This window comes from Nomascus leucogenys, chromosome 12, assembly GCF_006542625.1.
Source record: "Nomascus leucogenys isolate Asia chromosome 12, Asia_NLE_v1, whole genome shotgun sequence".
In the NCBI taxonomy this organism is placed as follows: domain Eukaryota; kingdom Metazoa; phylum Chordata; class Mammalia; order Primates; family Hylobatidae; genus Nomascus; species Nomascus leucogenys.
The window spans coordinates 55757902-55774259 of NC_044392.1; the positions used below are offsets into that span (position 1 = coordinate 55757902).

The 16358-nt window shown below is 38.5% G+C and overlaps 1 protein-coding gene across 1 annotated transcript in view; it reads left to right on the forward strand.

The window, feature by feature from the left end:
* The window catches only part of LOC115837636 (putative neuroblastoma breakpoint family member 7), a 655832-nt gene that overhangs the window by 274033 nt on the left and 365441 nt on the right, over positions 1–16358 (forward strand).

A 16358-nucleotide genomic window follows, 5' to 3' on the forward strand; every position in this document is an offset into this window, starting at 1 on the left:
CTCTGATTGAGGGCAAACTCCAAGAGGGGAGAGTTGCGGAGGAGCTCAACTATGCAAATTGCCATCATGATAGTAATCTAAGTTCCTACACTCAGCATGCACAAAGAAAGATGCCAAAAAAAAAAAAAAATCAGAAAACAGCAATTTAGGGTCTAATGAGGTAAGTGAAGATTTCAGCATCCAACAGAAGTTGGACTTCAAGCCTTGATAAGGTACCTGGATACCCAGGGTTTTCAGCTGAGATCTCAGCACATCCTTGGAGTAAGAGCAATATAATACTGAAATAAAATAGATCTAACAAAGCTTAAAACCAAGCCTTTTCAGGATCAAAGTTATCTGCCACTAATCTTTCTACTTTCCAGGAGTAGAAAGTAGAAACTCTTTGGAGGTAGATAACATTATCCAGAGTCTACAATTTTGTCTTATACAATATCTGGGATCCAATATAAAATAATTATGAGCCATGCAAAAGAGCAAATCCAAATGACTAAACACTAAGAGAAAAACGTTAATAGAAACAGAACTAGATATTAGAATTGGCCAGGGCTTTAAATAACTATAATTAATAGTTTGAAGAGAATAGAAGAAAAGATGGACAAAGATGAAAGATGGGTAATTTATTTCAGTATAGAATTGGAATCTGTAAAAAAAATTATTGGACAAATATTCTAAAACTAAAAATTACAGGCTGGACACGGTGGCTCACGCCTGTATTCCCAGCACTTTGGGAGGCTGAGGCAGGCGGATCATGAGGTCAGGAGTTCGAGACCAGCCTGACCAACATGGTGAAACCGCCGTCTCTACTAAAAATACAAAAATTAGCTGCGCATGGTGGCATGCACCTGTAATCCCAGCTACTCAGGAGGCTGAAGCAGGAGAACTGCTTAAATCTTGGAGGCAGAGGTTGCAGTGAGCCAAGATCACACCACTGCATTCCAGCATGGGAAACAGACAGAGACTCTGTCTCAAAAAAAAAAAATTACAGTAACTGGAAATAAGAACCCTTTGGGTGTGCTTAACAGCAGTCTGAGTACAGCAGGATTCATGAACTGGAAGACAGGTCTATAGAAAATATCCAAACTGAAGGACAGAGAAAAAGGAAAAGAACATAACAGACCTCAAAACATAGTAAAAATGTCTAATAAGTGATTAATTGCAGTCCCTGAAAGAGAGAGGAAAGAGAGGAGCAGTATTCGAGGAGACAAAGCTCAAGAATTTTCTAAAACTGATAAAAGGCATTGACCTCTCAGATGCCAGAAGTTCAGCCAACCCCAAGAAGAACAAAAGACCATTATCGCTCAGAAATATTAGAAGCAGTTTCAATTTAGATATTTGCTGAAGACAATTCTTAAGTTGAAACAAAGGAAGAAACCTTGACTGAGAGGCAGGTTTGATAGGTCTAAGCCGTTCTACAGCACTAGACAGTGGCATGAGTCACAGTGATATAGGCTTGAAATGTCCACATAGAAGAGAGTGTGAAAATTGCCGGGCACGGTGGCTCACGCCTGTAATCCCAGCACATTGGGAGGCCAAGACGGGCGGATCACGAGGTCAGGAGATCGTGACCATCCTGGCTAACACGGTGAAACCCTGTCTCTACTAAAAATATGAAAAATTAGCCGGGCGTGGTGGCGGGCGCCTGTAGTCCCAGCTACTCAGGAGTCTGAGGCAGGAGAATGGAGTGTACCCAGGAGGCAGAGCTTGCAGTGAGCTGAGACTACGCCACTGCACTCCAGCCTGGGCGGCAGAGCGAGATTCCATCTCAAATAAATAAATAAATAAATAAATAAATAAATAAATAAAAGAGAGTGTGAAAATTATATAATAAACAGAACCCACACTCAGATCAGCCCTTTAGTGCCAGAAAAAAAAGAGGGATTCAAAAAAGAAATGGAAATTAATAGATTTTGATTATCCTGGTGGGAAATCAAAACCAATAATTTCACTAAACCATAGTAACTGGAAACTGAACCTGCCAACCTGTAACTTTCTAAATTTAGTAATGAAGTACCAAGATTTCAAGTGTCACTCTCTGAGAGAAGAGACTTGTATAAGTGATTTCCAACCCCCGTCTGCCACATATTAAACACAGTATAATTAACCTCTTCACAGTAAACATTTATCTCAATTGACTCAATTATAGGTCACAGGCTAAGATAATTGGCATACGATGTTTGTCAAACCAGTTAGGCTAACACTAAAAGGTTCTCTCTTCTTTGTCTACCTGTGACACTGTTTCTGCTATGAGTTTGGAAGCAACTATAAATCTGAATTGTTCCAAATATTGCACTGGGTTCTGATAGTATCATTTTGTTTGGTTAGCTCTAAGACCTTGAAATTGACATTTTAAAAAGTAGACTTTATTTTTTAAAGCAGTTTTAGGTTCAGGACAAAATTGAACAGATGATAGAGGTTTCATACATACATCTTGCCCCCAAGACACATACAGCCTGCCCCCCATCAAAATCCAGAGTGTACATTTATACAATCAATGAACCTACATTGACACACATTATCATCCAAGGTCCATAGTTTACATTCGGGTTCACTCTTGGTGTTGCACATTCTATGGATTTTGATAAATATAAAATGGTATGTATCCACAATTATAGTAACCAATAGAGTAGTTTCATGGCCATGTAAATCCTCCGTGCGCCACATGTTCATCCCTCCCTCTTTCCAACCCCTGACAACCACTGATCCTTTTACTGTTTCCACTGTTTTGCCAATTTCATTGTGTCATATAGTCAGAATGATACCATATGCAGCCTTTTCAGATGGGCTTCTTTCACTTAGTAATATGCATTTAAGTTACCTCCAGGTCTTTGCATGGCTTGATAGCTCATTTCTTATTAGCACTTTATAATATTCCATTGTGTAGATGTGTCACAGTTTGTTTTTCCATTTACCTACTAAAAGACATTTTGGTTGCGTCCAAATTTTGGTCATCATGAAAAAAGCTGCCATAAACATTCATGTGCAGGGTTTTGTGTGAATGGAAAATTTCAACTCTGGGAAAATACAAGGAAGCCCCAGTCGCTGGATGGTAAAGTAAGAGTATGTTTAGTTTGTAAGAAATACTTGTCTTCCAATGTGGCTACCATTTTTGCATTCCCCACCAATAATGAATAAGAGTTTCAACTGCTCTGTGTTCTTGCCAGCATTTGGTGTTGGTGTTGGCCTTTCTAATAGGTATGTGGTAGTACATTATTATCGTTTTTATTTGCAATTCCCCAGTGATGTATGATGTTGAGTATTTTTTCATATGCTTATTTGCCATTTGTATATTTTCTTTTGTGAAATGTCCTTTGGCTATATTTATGTGGGTCTCTTTCTGCACTCTCTACTCTGTTCCATTGATCTATATTTCTATTATTTTGCCAATGTCACACTGTCTTGTTTACTCACATAGTGTTAGTCCTCCAACTTTGTTCTTCTACTTCAATATTGTGTTGGCTATTCTGAGTATTTGCTTCTCCATATAAACTTTAGAATCAGTTTATAAAAATCCACAAAATAATTTGCTGGGATTTTTATTAGAATTGCATTGAATATATTGGTCAGGTTGGGAAGAATTGACATCTTGACAATACTGTCTTCTTGTCCATGGATATGGAATAGCTCTCCATTTATTTTGTTTATTTATTTGTTTATTTTGAGACAGGGTCTCATTCTGTTGCCCGGGTTGGAGTGCAGTGGCATGATCTCGGCTCACTGCAAACCTCCACCTCCCGGGTTCAAGCAATTCTCGTGCCTCAGCTTCCTGAGTAGCTTGGATTACAGGCACCCGCCACCACCCGCAGCTAATTTTTGTATTTTTAGTAGAGACAGGGTTTCACCATGTTGGCCAGGCTGGTCTCAAACTCCTGACCTCAAGTGATCCGCCTGCCTTGGCCTCCCAAAGTGCTGGAATTACAGGTGTGAGTCACCGACCCAGCCAGTTCTCCATGTATTTAGTTTGTTTTTTATTCTTTCATCTGTTTTTTTAGTATAGTCACAGAATTGTGCAATCATTATCACTATGTAATTTCAGAACATTTTTATCACCCTCAAAACAAACTCCATACTCATTATCAGCCACTTACCCTTTCCATTTCTACCACCTGCTGTTCCTCTCCCCAGCCCCTGACAACTACTAATCTTTTTATATTTATAAATTTACCTATTCTGGGCACTTCATATAGTTGGAATCATCTAACATGTAGCACATTACGTCTGGCTTATTTCAATTAGTATAGTGTTTTGAGGTCCATCCACTTCACAGCGAATGCCAATATTTCACTGATTTTTTTATTGCTGAAAATATATTATATTGTAAGGAAATATCACATTTAATGTACCTATTTGTCAGTTGATAGACATTTAGGTGGTTTTTGTTTGTTTGTTTTTTGCTATAGTGAATAATGCTGCTGTGAACGCTCATGTACATGTTTTTCTTTGGACATATGTTTTCAATTACTTTGGGTACATACCTAGGAGTGGAGTTGCTGGGTTATATGGCAATTCTGTTTAACTTTTTTTAAACTGCGGAAGTGTTTTTACAAGTGGCCTCATAATGTTTACATTCTCACCAGTAACTCAATGTTTTTCCACATTCTAACCACTTGTTAGTATGTGTCTTCTTTATTATAGCCATCCTAGTGGATGTGAAGTGACATTGCATTGTGGTTTGGGTTTGTATTTCCCTAGCTAATAATGTTGAGCACCTTGTCATATATTTAATATTTATTTGTATATCTTCATTGGAGAAACATTTTTTCAAATTTGTTGCCTATTTTTCAATTGAGTTGTTTGTTCTTATTTTATTACTGAGTTGTAAGGGTGTGTGTGTGTGTGTGTGTGTGTGTGTGTGTTCTGGATACAATTCCTTTACCTGTTATGATTTGCAAGTATTTTGTCCCACTTTGAGGGTTGTCCTCTCACTTTCTTGTGTTTTTTGAAGAAAACAAGTTTTAAATTTTGATGAAGTCTTTTTATCTATTTTTTTCTTTTGCAGCTTGTACTTTTGGTGTTATACCTAGGAAACCATGCTGGATCAAAGGTCACAAAGATTTATTCCTGTGCTTCGTTCAAAGAGATATATAGTTTTAGCTCATAGCTTGACGATCCATTTTGAGATAATTTTTATATATAGTGTGATGTAAGAGCCCATCATCATTTTGCATGTGAATATCCAGTTGTCACACATCATTTGTTGAAAATACTCTCCTTTCCTTATTTTTTTTTTTAATTAGACCATATATGCATGTGTTTATTTCTGGGACTCTCAATTATATTCCATTGACCTGTATGTCTATTCTGATTTCAATACCACACTGTCTTAATTATGTTGCTTGTTATTAAGTTTTGAAATCAGGAGTATGAGTCCTTCTCATACCTTTTTCCTTCTTTTAAAGATGGTTTTAATTATTCTGGGTCCTTTGCTTTTCTACCTGAATTTTAAGAGCAGCTTGTCAATTTTTGCCACAAAAAAAAAAAAAGGGAGAGAGAGAGAGCCTGCTGGGATTTTGATAGAGATTGCAACAAATCTACAGATCAATTTGGTATTACTGCCATCTTAACTCTATTAAATCTTCCAATCCATGAACATGGAATTCCTTTCCATTTATTTAGGTCTTTTAATATTTCCTTCAACAACGTTTTGTGGTTTTTAGTGTACACTTTTTTTTGTTAGATTTATTCCTAAATATTTTATTTATTTACTTATTTTAAATTTCAACTTTTAAATACAGAGGGTACATGTACAGCTTTGTTACATACCCATGGAGGTTTTTCTACCCATGCTCCCTCCTTCAGTCCCCTCTCTAGTAGTCCACAGTGTCTATTGTTCCTGTGTTTATGTTCATGTGTGCTCAGTGGTTAGCTCCCACTTATAAATGAGAACATGTGGTATTTGGTTTTCTTTTTCTGCATTAATTTGCTAAGGACTTTGGCCTACAACTCTATCCATGTTGCTGTAAAGGATATTATTTCACTTTTTATGGCTGTAGAGTATTCTACAGTGTATATGTACCACATTTCTTTATCCAATCCACCCTTGATGGGCACCTAGGTTGATTCCATGTCTTTGCTATTGTAAATTGTGCAGTGATGGACATATAAATGCATGTGTCTTTTTGGTATAATGATCTATTTTCCTCTGGATATATACCCAGTCATGGGATTGCTGCATCAAATGGTCGCTTTAAGTTATTTGAGAAATCTCCAAACTACTTTTCACAGTGGCTGAACAAATTTACATTCCCCAAAACAGTAAGTGTTCCCTATTCCCTGCAGCCACACGAGCATCTGTTGTTTTTTGACTTTTTAATGATAGCCATTTTTGACTTTTTAATAATAGCCATTCTAACTGGTGTGGGGTAGTATCTCATTGTGGTTTTGATTTGTATTTCTCTGATAATTAGTGATGTGGAGCATTTTTTCATATGTTGGTTGGTCACTTATATGTCTTCTTTTGAAAAGTGTCTGTTCATATCCCTTGACCATTTTTAAGGGGATTATTTGTTTTTGCTTATTGACTAAAGTTCCTTATAAATTCTAGGTATTAGATCTTTGTTGGATGCATAGTTAGTGAATATTTTCTCCCATCCTATAGGTTATCTATTTACCCTGCTGATTGTTCATTTTGCTATGCAGAAGGTCCTTAGTTTAATTAGGTCCCATTTGTCAATTTTTGGTTTTGTTGCAATTGCTTTTGGGCACTTATCCAAAAACTTTTTGCCAAGGCTGATGTTGGTAAAAGTATCTCCTAGGTTTTATTCTAAGATTTTTATATTTTGGGGTCTAACATTTAAATATTTAATTATCTTGAGTTAATTTTTGTATACAGTAAAAGTAAGGGTCTAGTTTCATTCTTCTGCATATGGCTAGCCAGTTATCCCAGCACAATTTATTGAATAGGGAGTCCTTTCCCCAATGCTTGTTTTTGTCAGCTTTGTTGAAGATCAGATGGTGTAGATGTGCAGCTTTATTTTGATGCCTTGTAAATGGAATTGTGCTCTCAGTTTCATTTTTGGATTGTTCATTTCTGGTGCATAGAAATGCAAATTTTTTTGTATATTGATCTTGTACCCTACAATTTGGTGAATTCATTTATTAATTCTTAAATTTTTGTGTGGATTCCTTAGAATTTTCTACATACAAGATAAAGTCATCTACAAATAGAAATAGTGTTACTTATTCCTTTCTAGCTGGGGTGCTTTTATTTCTTTTTCTTGCCTAATTGCCCTCATTAGAACATCAAGTACTATGTTGACTAGAATTGGTGAGAGTGGACATATTTGTTTTATTCCTCATATTACAGGAAATGTTTTCAAGTCTTTCCCCTTTAAGGGGTTAGCTGTGGGTTTTTCATAGATACCCATTATCAGGTTGAAGAAGTTCTCTTCTTTCCTAGTTTGTTCATTGTTTTTAACAAGATAAGATGCTAGATTTTCTCAAATGCTTTTTCTGCATTTATTGAGATGATCATATGGAGTTTGTCCTTTATCCTATTAATATGGTGCATTACATTTATTGTTTCATATGTTGAATCAACCTTGCATTCCTAGGATAAATCCCACTTTGTCATGATGTATAATCTTTTTCATATGTTGCCAAATAAAGTTTGTTGAGAACTTTTACATCTATATTTATAAAGGTATACTGGCCTATCATTTTCCTTTCTTGAAGTCTTAGTTTTGGTGCCAGGGTAATACTGGCCTCATAGAATGAGATGGGAAGTGTTCTTCTTCTCCTTTTTTTTCAAGGAGTGAAGAGTTTGTGTCCTATAAACATATTCGGCAGAAGTCACAGATTAAGCTATCTGAACCTGGACTCCTCTTTATGGAACATTAAAAAAAAATTATTACTACTAATTGAATTGCTTTACTTGTTATAGGGTATTCAGATTTTCTATTGCTTCCTGAATCAGTTTGGGTAGCTTGTTTCTTTCTTGAAATTTGTTCATTTCATCTAGTTTGTCTAATTTTTTGGCATATAACTACTCATAATATTCATCTATAAGACTTTGTACTCCACAGGTTGGTAATAATGTCCCCTCTTTCATTTGTGATTTGATCCATGTGTTTTAAGGAAAAGTTTGTGTCCCAACGAGTATCCCTCCATAAAAAACAAAACCTCCAGAAAATTCTGAGACTAATTTCAACAGTTACAATGTTACAACAAAGACAAATTTAAAACCAAAATGCCTCCGGTGTAATTTGTGGTAAATGATAGCTTGTGTTCAGACTAGACTTGATCATCACTGCCCAAAAAATGTCCTTTAAAACTTATGCAAATTTTGATACATCACCCATCATCCATTACATCTATTTTCCAAAGTCTTGAAGTATTTTAGAAGTTCAATTAAGGCTTATCTCTTATCAGTATTTTCAAGTTTTTTCAGCAGCAATTCCTAGAGCATATTGAGCAAAATTAAGCAGCCACACAAAACTTGTCCAAAATCCAAACACAAGTGCAGTAATTTTAGATAAGGTTTTGTCATTCGTGGCAAATAAAATGATAAATACCAATAAAAATGCACATCCTATCCCACAAGTAACATAAAAATCTAGTATTTCTTTTGGTGTGGCAACTGCAATAAACTGGAGTACAAACACCGTCAGAATAAGGAAATTCATAAGAAAGGCGCTGTGTCACACGAAATTCACACGAGGGAGGTCCTCCACAAAAAGTGTATTACAGGGACAAACCCTTTTCCCAGCTAAAGGCTGGGAGAGAGAGAACAGCTGGAAGTCGCTGAGATCACCACTGCCACTGGAGTTGGCCAAGGGAGACAAAGGTACTAAGATCATTTCTGCTCTCTGGTAGGAGGTAGGTCCTTCTCTGTGTTGGACTGTACGCTGTTTCCTTCTTCACTGAGAATCTGAGAAGTCTTCTGGTGATAGCTGAACACTTAAGATGCCAGCCTCCGAGTAGGTCATTCTGGTTTGTCCTATGCCATGTGGTAAGAAGCCAGTCAGCCTGCCCATTTGAGAAAGGCCTGCTGTTTCTGGACTGAAGTCTGCCTAATTCTGGAGTGAAATATTAGCAGGACCTTTGCATCATCACAGATCTAAATGTAGGTTCTCCACTTAGTTTGATCAGTAATAAAAGTACTGTAGTATTATTAATTCTGTTTGACTTCACTTCCCAATTTGATCTGAACTTAAAAAAGGAAGAAAGGATTGTTATGTCTGGAGCTCCTAAAACTCCAACTCAAAGCTTTCATTGTAATATTCTCAAGAAGTGACAGGCTGCATACATAGCATATGTTTTAAAAGGAAATTCCTTCTAGAACTTTGAAATTTTGGTTATTATCTGCCCAAGAGCTTGGAGGTAGACCTCCGTAGAGAAATGGCACACAGAGTTTGGGGCCTGACTTCAGATTTCCAGAACCAGAGGATCATCCTCCCTAATAAAAAACAGAGAAAAAGGTCCCATATCAGGTAGTGATGGAGTGAGAGGATGGGCCAGGGATTAGGGGAAGAACCAAGAGGGACTGATTAACAAAAATTACATCTTTGGAAGCTATAGAATTCACCACAAGCAAGCACTAACAGCAAGTTAGATTATGACCCACTTTGTCACATTTAATGTCATATTAGATTTAATTCTTTGGCAGGTAGAGCTGAATGAATTTGCCTAATACTTTTTTCCCAGGAATGATAGCAAAGACTAGTAATAACTGAAAGATCTGGCCAGGTATGGTGGGTCATACCTGTAATCTCAGCACTTTGGGAGGCCGAGGCAGGTGGATCACTTGAGCCCAGGGGTTCGAGATCAGCCTGGGCAACATTGTGAGACCTCATCTCTACAAAAAAAAAAAAAAAAAAAAAAAAAAAATTAGCTGGATGTGGTGATGTGTGCCTGCGGTCCCAGCTATTGGGGAGGCTGAGGTGGGAGGATTGCTTGAGCCCAGGAAGTCAAGGCTGCAGTGGGCCAAGATTATGCCACTGTACTCCAGCCTGGGTGACAGGGAGACCCCATCATAAAAAATTGAAAATAAAATAAAATACTACTACTATTAATAATGATAACTGAAAGATCCTTAAGATTGTAAAGAAAAGTCAGTCTGAGAGGGAAATTTTCACTAATTGCTGAAACACTGGACCACCACTATGAGTAGAGGAGAGATGGTCCAATAAAAGGAGCAGGAGCTGGAGGACTATTAGAGGAAGCCAAGCTACAGCAAAGCTGTTGAGACAGCAGGTAAGATGAGGAAATTGTAACGGCCACTAGGAAAAAAAAAATCCATTTAGACTCCACAGAAAGATAATAAAGCTGCAGGTCTGAAGGACAATCCGGTTGTATATTCAGAGTTAAAAAAAATCACCATCCAAAGCTTTTATTGTTGCAGATTGAGAGGTGGGAACGCAATGCAGGTGGAGGTGGGTTGGGGATAATGGAAGAGAGACAGAGCCAGCTAGAATGTAACTGTCAGAGGCATTCAAATCAGAATGATTCCATCTTGAATAGGGGCTGGGTAAAATGAGGCTGAGACCTATGGGGCTGCATTCCCAGGAGGTTGGGCATTCTCAGTCACAGGATGAGATGAGAGGTTGGCAGGACTGGTATCACAAGATAAAGGTCATAAAGACCCTAATGATAAAACAGGATGTGGCAAAGAAGCTGGCCAAAACCCACCAAAACCAGTGTGGCGATGAATATGACCTCTGGCTGCCCTCACTGCTCACTGTATGCTAATTACAATGCATTAGCATGCTAAAAGACACTCCCACCAGCACCATGACAGTTTACAAATGCCATGGCAATGTCAGGAAGTTACCCTATACAGTCTAAAAGAGGGAAATCCCTGCCTCTTTCCCAGAAAACTCATGAATAATCCACCGCTTCTTTGGCATATAATCAAGAAATAATCATAAAAATAGCCAACCATCAACCCTTGGTGCTGCTTTGTCTATGGAGTAGCCATTCTTTTGTTTCTTTACTTCTCTAGTAAACTTGCTTTCACTTTACTCTATGGACTTGCCCTCAGTTCTTTCCTGCAGGAGATCCAAGAACCCTCTCTTGGGGTCTGGATAGGGACCCATTTCCAGTAACATATATCATGTTCCTTTTGTTAACCTCTGTATAATTCAGTGCCTGATATTCCTAGCCCATAGTAGTTGAACAATAAATATTTGTTGAATAATTAATTGGAAGAATGAAAGAAATGGGGGTTGGATATGTTTTCACTTAGTACAATACCAACTGTGAATCGTGCTGTATACAACCAGTAAGTATCATCTCAACCCATGAGACATGCCATTCATTCAGTCATTTAGTCCATAAACAGTAATTGAGCATTTGCTAGGTTCCAGGTATAGGATACTAGACCCTTGGGAATAACTAACTAGTTTTTCTGTCCTGAAACAGTTTGGAGATTGGTAGTAGAAGAAATACGTTTTTTTAAAAAATTAAGTTCCATACAATATTTTAGGTGCTATCAAAACTACCCCAATTTTATATGTAAAATGTTTATTTAGAAACAGAATGCTTGTTAATCAGTATTGCAAAGAAAAATTTGCATTCAGACAAAAAGTTTTCTCAGCAAGGTAATTTTACTTTCTGCAGAAAGAGTGCTCCTCGCAGATGGAACAATGGCAAGAGCACACCTGAACAATGGAGGGCAGCTATTTTTATCCCTTACGCAGCTTGTCCTTGCTACTGCATCCTGTCTCCGTTGGCTGGAGCCAGACCACACAATCTACACTAAAACCTGACTGGCTAATAATTTAAAACTTTTCTAAATAGGTAAAAGCAATGGAAAGACAAAAGAAAAGAGGAAGTTGCTTACGAAAGGACTTAGAAAAGTAATAATATTCCTAAATAAGGAAGGGGCATAGGCTGTGAGCTGAGACATGCTTGTGAGCACGTCCAGCACAAATATTTTGGTTAAAGTACAAGGACATAGAATGTACTTATTCCTTTATGTCTAATAGCTACATAGGATAGGGCTTAACAGAGAGTTAATAGCATAAAGCAAGGAGGATTGAAGGAAGTTAGTCTTTAAAGGAAACTATTATTTCTAACACTTGTGATTTATTCTTTAACAGGAAGGGAAACTCTGAAGAGGAAACTTTTTACTTTCTACACCCAATTATCCTACTCACCCCACACATCCCAAGCTCCAAGGCGTGAACCAGCTGGGCCTGCTCTCTGCTAGGCTTTCCTGACAAAGTAGGGAAACCAGACAGACATGATGGAAAAAGTATTACAGTTTCATGAAATAGCTTCTTCTAGAAGGCAAGAGATAGCTTTGCTGTGGCTTGATATTTGAAATAGGCTATTTAAAGTCATAATTTTTTTTTTTTTTTGAGACGGAGTCTTGCTCTGTCACCCAGGTTAGGGTGCAGTGGCGCACAATCTTGGCTCACAGCAACCTCTGCCCCCTGGGTTCCAGCAATTCTACTGCCTCAGCCTCCCTCGTGTCTGGGATTACAGGCGCTTACAGGCGCCCGCCACCACACCTGGTTAATTTTTGTATTTTTAGTAGAGACAGGGTTTTGTCATTTTGGCCAGGCTGGTCTCGAACTCCTGACCTCAAGTGATCCGCCCACCTCGGCCTCCCAGAGTGCAGGGATTACAGGCGTGAGCCAGTGCGCCCAGCCAAAGTCGTAATTATTTTAAACGGAGGCTTTCACGGGACTTACAAAGCACACCTTGTTCTTTCCGGCTCATTCCCCCTTCCTCCTAACCCTTCACTTTCACTTCTCTGACTGGATGCACTGTGCGGAGGACACAGCTAAGGGCTGTGAAAATTCAAGAATAAAGAAAAGTCCTGCCTTGACGCAGCTCGCACTGTAAGAAGCTTTAATCAGGGATGGTAATTCAAAATAACTCGTGTTTAATCACCAGTGCAGATGGTGTCAGTAAGCCTGCCCGAGTTGCTGCTTCCCAACCCCCGCCGGGGCCTGCGCCCAGCAGCCGACCGGAGGCGTGGCCGGAGAGCAGGCGCCAGGGCAGAAGGAGGGGGCCGTTCTAATTCCCTGGGGGTAGCTAATGGCCATGCCTGGAGGCGAAGCTTTTCAAAATGACTAACATGGAAGACCGCCAATGACAATGGAATGTGGCTGAACTGTGGGAAGCAGGAATCTTAAGCGTTCGCGTGTTGTTGGGGTAGAAGGGGCTCAAGAAGGGGATGCTCAGGGCAATAGCTTTTTCACTAATCTGTAAGAAAATGTTCCAATATTTTAATAGCTGTTACAGCCATACTGGTGCATACAGTCCAAATCGGTAGATATTGGTCCAGATACAGTGGCTATCTGTTCTTTTGCCTGCCAGGAGCACAGTTTCTCAGAAGAAATGTTTTTTCCATGTATAAATCATGTAATTCAAACAGGAGCTGCAGTTTACTTGCAGACCTCCTAAGTGACAGTGTTTGGTCTGGGGGTAGATACGGGCCACAAGTTGCTGGGACTATTGTTTATTCGTCCTCATTACTTAGCTTAGTGTCTGGTATAGAATTAGGCACTCGATAGAATTGTTTAAGAATGAATGGACACAAACCTTTAACTATTGCTTCGTTTGAGCTCACTTGTAAAATTTCTGCAACTGTGTGACTGCTGTAATGGAAAGTCTTATCCTGTTTAGGCAGCTTAATATAAGTTGGTTTAGATATGTGCATTTCACGATTTCTTTGATAAGTTTCAAGAATTTGCTGGCAGCTGTAACTATGACATTCAAGGCTTATGTTTACTTTTTTTTTCCTAGTACAACATTTACAAACTCCAAGAATTTTATCCATTTCACAGGTGGTTGTCAGATTTAGGGCAAAGGACATACGTGGGCTTTATAAATTTTAAAGTTCGGTACAAATGTTTGTTGATACTCTTGTTTAATTAAATGTAAAATAGTGGAGAACTTTCCATGTGCTTACTGATCACAGTGTTAACCATTATTACACAGTACTGTATTGCTCCAAGAATCAAAGGGCAGCAGCTCAAAGACAACACTTGGATGTGAATGAGATGAAGCTGATCAAGTCAGAAGGAAAAGGAACTCAGATGCCAGAGCTCCCAAGGTCTGAATAGTGGGCAGTTTCAAGACAACTCTAGTTTTCTCCTGATGGCTGAAATTATTAGCAGCCTAAGATCACTATCCTTTTCCTGGAATCAATGTGTTTGAAGGGTGCCAGAGTCATCTAGTGTGTTTACAAAGGATAAAAGTAAGAGGTGTGAGTATGACTGTTGTTGTTCCAAGAAATAATTGCTCCAGGGTGACTCCATGCTTTTATTAGTTTGTGTGTGTGTGTGTGTGTGTGTTTTGGTTGTAAGTAACAAACTAACTCAAAGGAGCCTAAGCAGGAAAAAGAGGGAATTTGTTATAAAGAAGCAATAGTGTTTGATAAAACCCAATGGCAGGAATGTGTATGGGCCTTGGGAGGAGCCTAGAGTCAGGAACTGAAAAAAGATTTGGATTCTTGCTCCGATTTTGCTTCTCGGCACACACCTACTACATTCTTCTCTCTCTGCTTCTCTAATCAACATGGCAGTCTGTATCCTTAGTTAAAATATTTGTAGCATTAATTCCCCATTACTCAAATGACCATCATTTGAGGCTGTGGAGAAGGCATGTCCTTGTTGAGTGGAAGGAAGGGAAATTAGAACAACTTATATCTATGGGCTATTTTAAATGTAAGGTACTATGATTCTACCAACTTAGACTCCCATATACACAAGGATTCACTTCCATTCCACTTTCTGTCTCTGTTAATAGCACAATTTTTTTTTGTCTTATTTGGTGTAGTCCTTCATCTTTCATGTGGAGTCAATCACTAGGTCTTATTGAGTTTTGGTCTCAAAAGTCTATCATTAAATAATATTAGTTTTCTTAGCAGCATAATTCACAACTGCAAAGATGTGGAACCAACCTAAGTGCCTGTCAACTAATGAGTGGATAAAGAAAATGTGATACACACACACACACACACACCATGGAATACTACCCAGCCATGAAAAGGAGTGAAATAATGTCTTTTGCAGTAACTTGGATGGAACTGGAGGCCATTATTCTAAGTGAAGTAACTCAGGAGTGGAAAACCAAAAACCGTATATTCTCACTTAAGTGTGAGCTAAGCTATGAGTACACAAAGGTATACAGAGTGATATAATGGAATTTAGAGACTTAGAAGGTGGAGGGTGGGAAGGGACCTAGGGTTAAAAAACTACTTATTAAGTAAAATGTATGCAACTCGGGCGATGGGTGCACTAAAATCTCAGCATTCACCACTATATAATTCGTCCATGTAACAAAAACCCACGTAACCCAAAAGCTATCGAAATAAAAATCTTTTTAATAAAGAAAATGCCACACAAAAAGAATACTAGTTTTCTTCTAATGCTGAAGGCCAATATAAAAGGTAACAAAAGCCTGAGCTCTTTAATTAATGGGTACAAGTTAAGACAGAATCACATCAGGATTTGAAGTTGAACCTGAGCTCAAATCCTGTTCCCATCACTGCTAGCTCTCTGAGGCTTTCCTCTCAACTGCAAAGTGGAGATATAATACTAAACAAGCTTACTGGGTTGCTTAACTAATATCTAGAACATACTTAACAGTGTTTCTATTAATGCGAGAACTAACTGTAAGCACTTAGTAAAGAGTAGTCATTATTAAGTAATGATAAATAAAAGCATTTGTATAATTCTTTTTTTAGCTTATGAAACCCTTGCACCTAGATTTTCTCATCTGATATTCATTAAAACCCTGAAAGGCTGATAATATCCCCACTTTAGAGATGGGGACACCAAAGAACAAAGAGATAGGAACACCTAGATATATCAGAGATCCTAGTTTTTTGTTTTGGTTTTTTTTTGAGACAGAGTGTCGCTCTGTCGCCCGGGCTGGAGTACAGTGGGGCAACCTCGGTTCACTGCAAGCTCCGCCTCCCGGGTTCACGCCATTCTGCCTCAGCCTCCCGAGTAGCTGGGACCATAGGCGTCCGCCACCGCGCCCGGCTAATTTTTTTGTGTTTTTTTAGTAGAGACGGGGTTTCACCATGTTAGCCAGGATGGTCTCGATCTCCTGACCTCGTGATCCGCCGGCCTCGGCCTCCCAAAGTGCTCGGATTACAGGCGTGAGCCACCGCGCCCAGCCTGATCCTAGCTTTTTGTAGGTGACTGACCTAGGTGGTACAAGATGTCCTGTACTTGTTCATTTATTCACACATACAACACATATTTATTGACTTCTTACCATAAACTGTTTAAGAAGCCTGGTGGGGATACCGCATAAACAAACAAGCAAAAATAGACAAAAATCTTTGTCTAGAAATATATAAATATAGAAAATTTTATAGAATATATAACATAGAAAACAGAAAAAAATATGAAAATAGCCTAATTTTCAGGGTTTTCCTTTTTTTACATACCCTT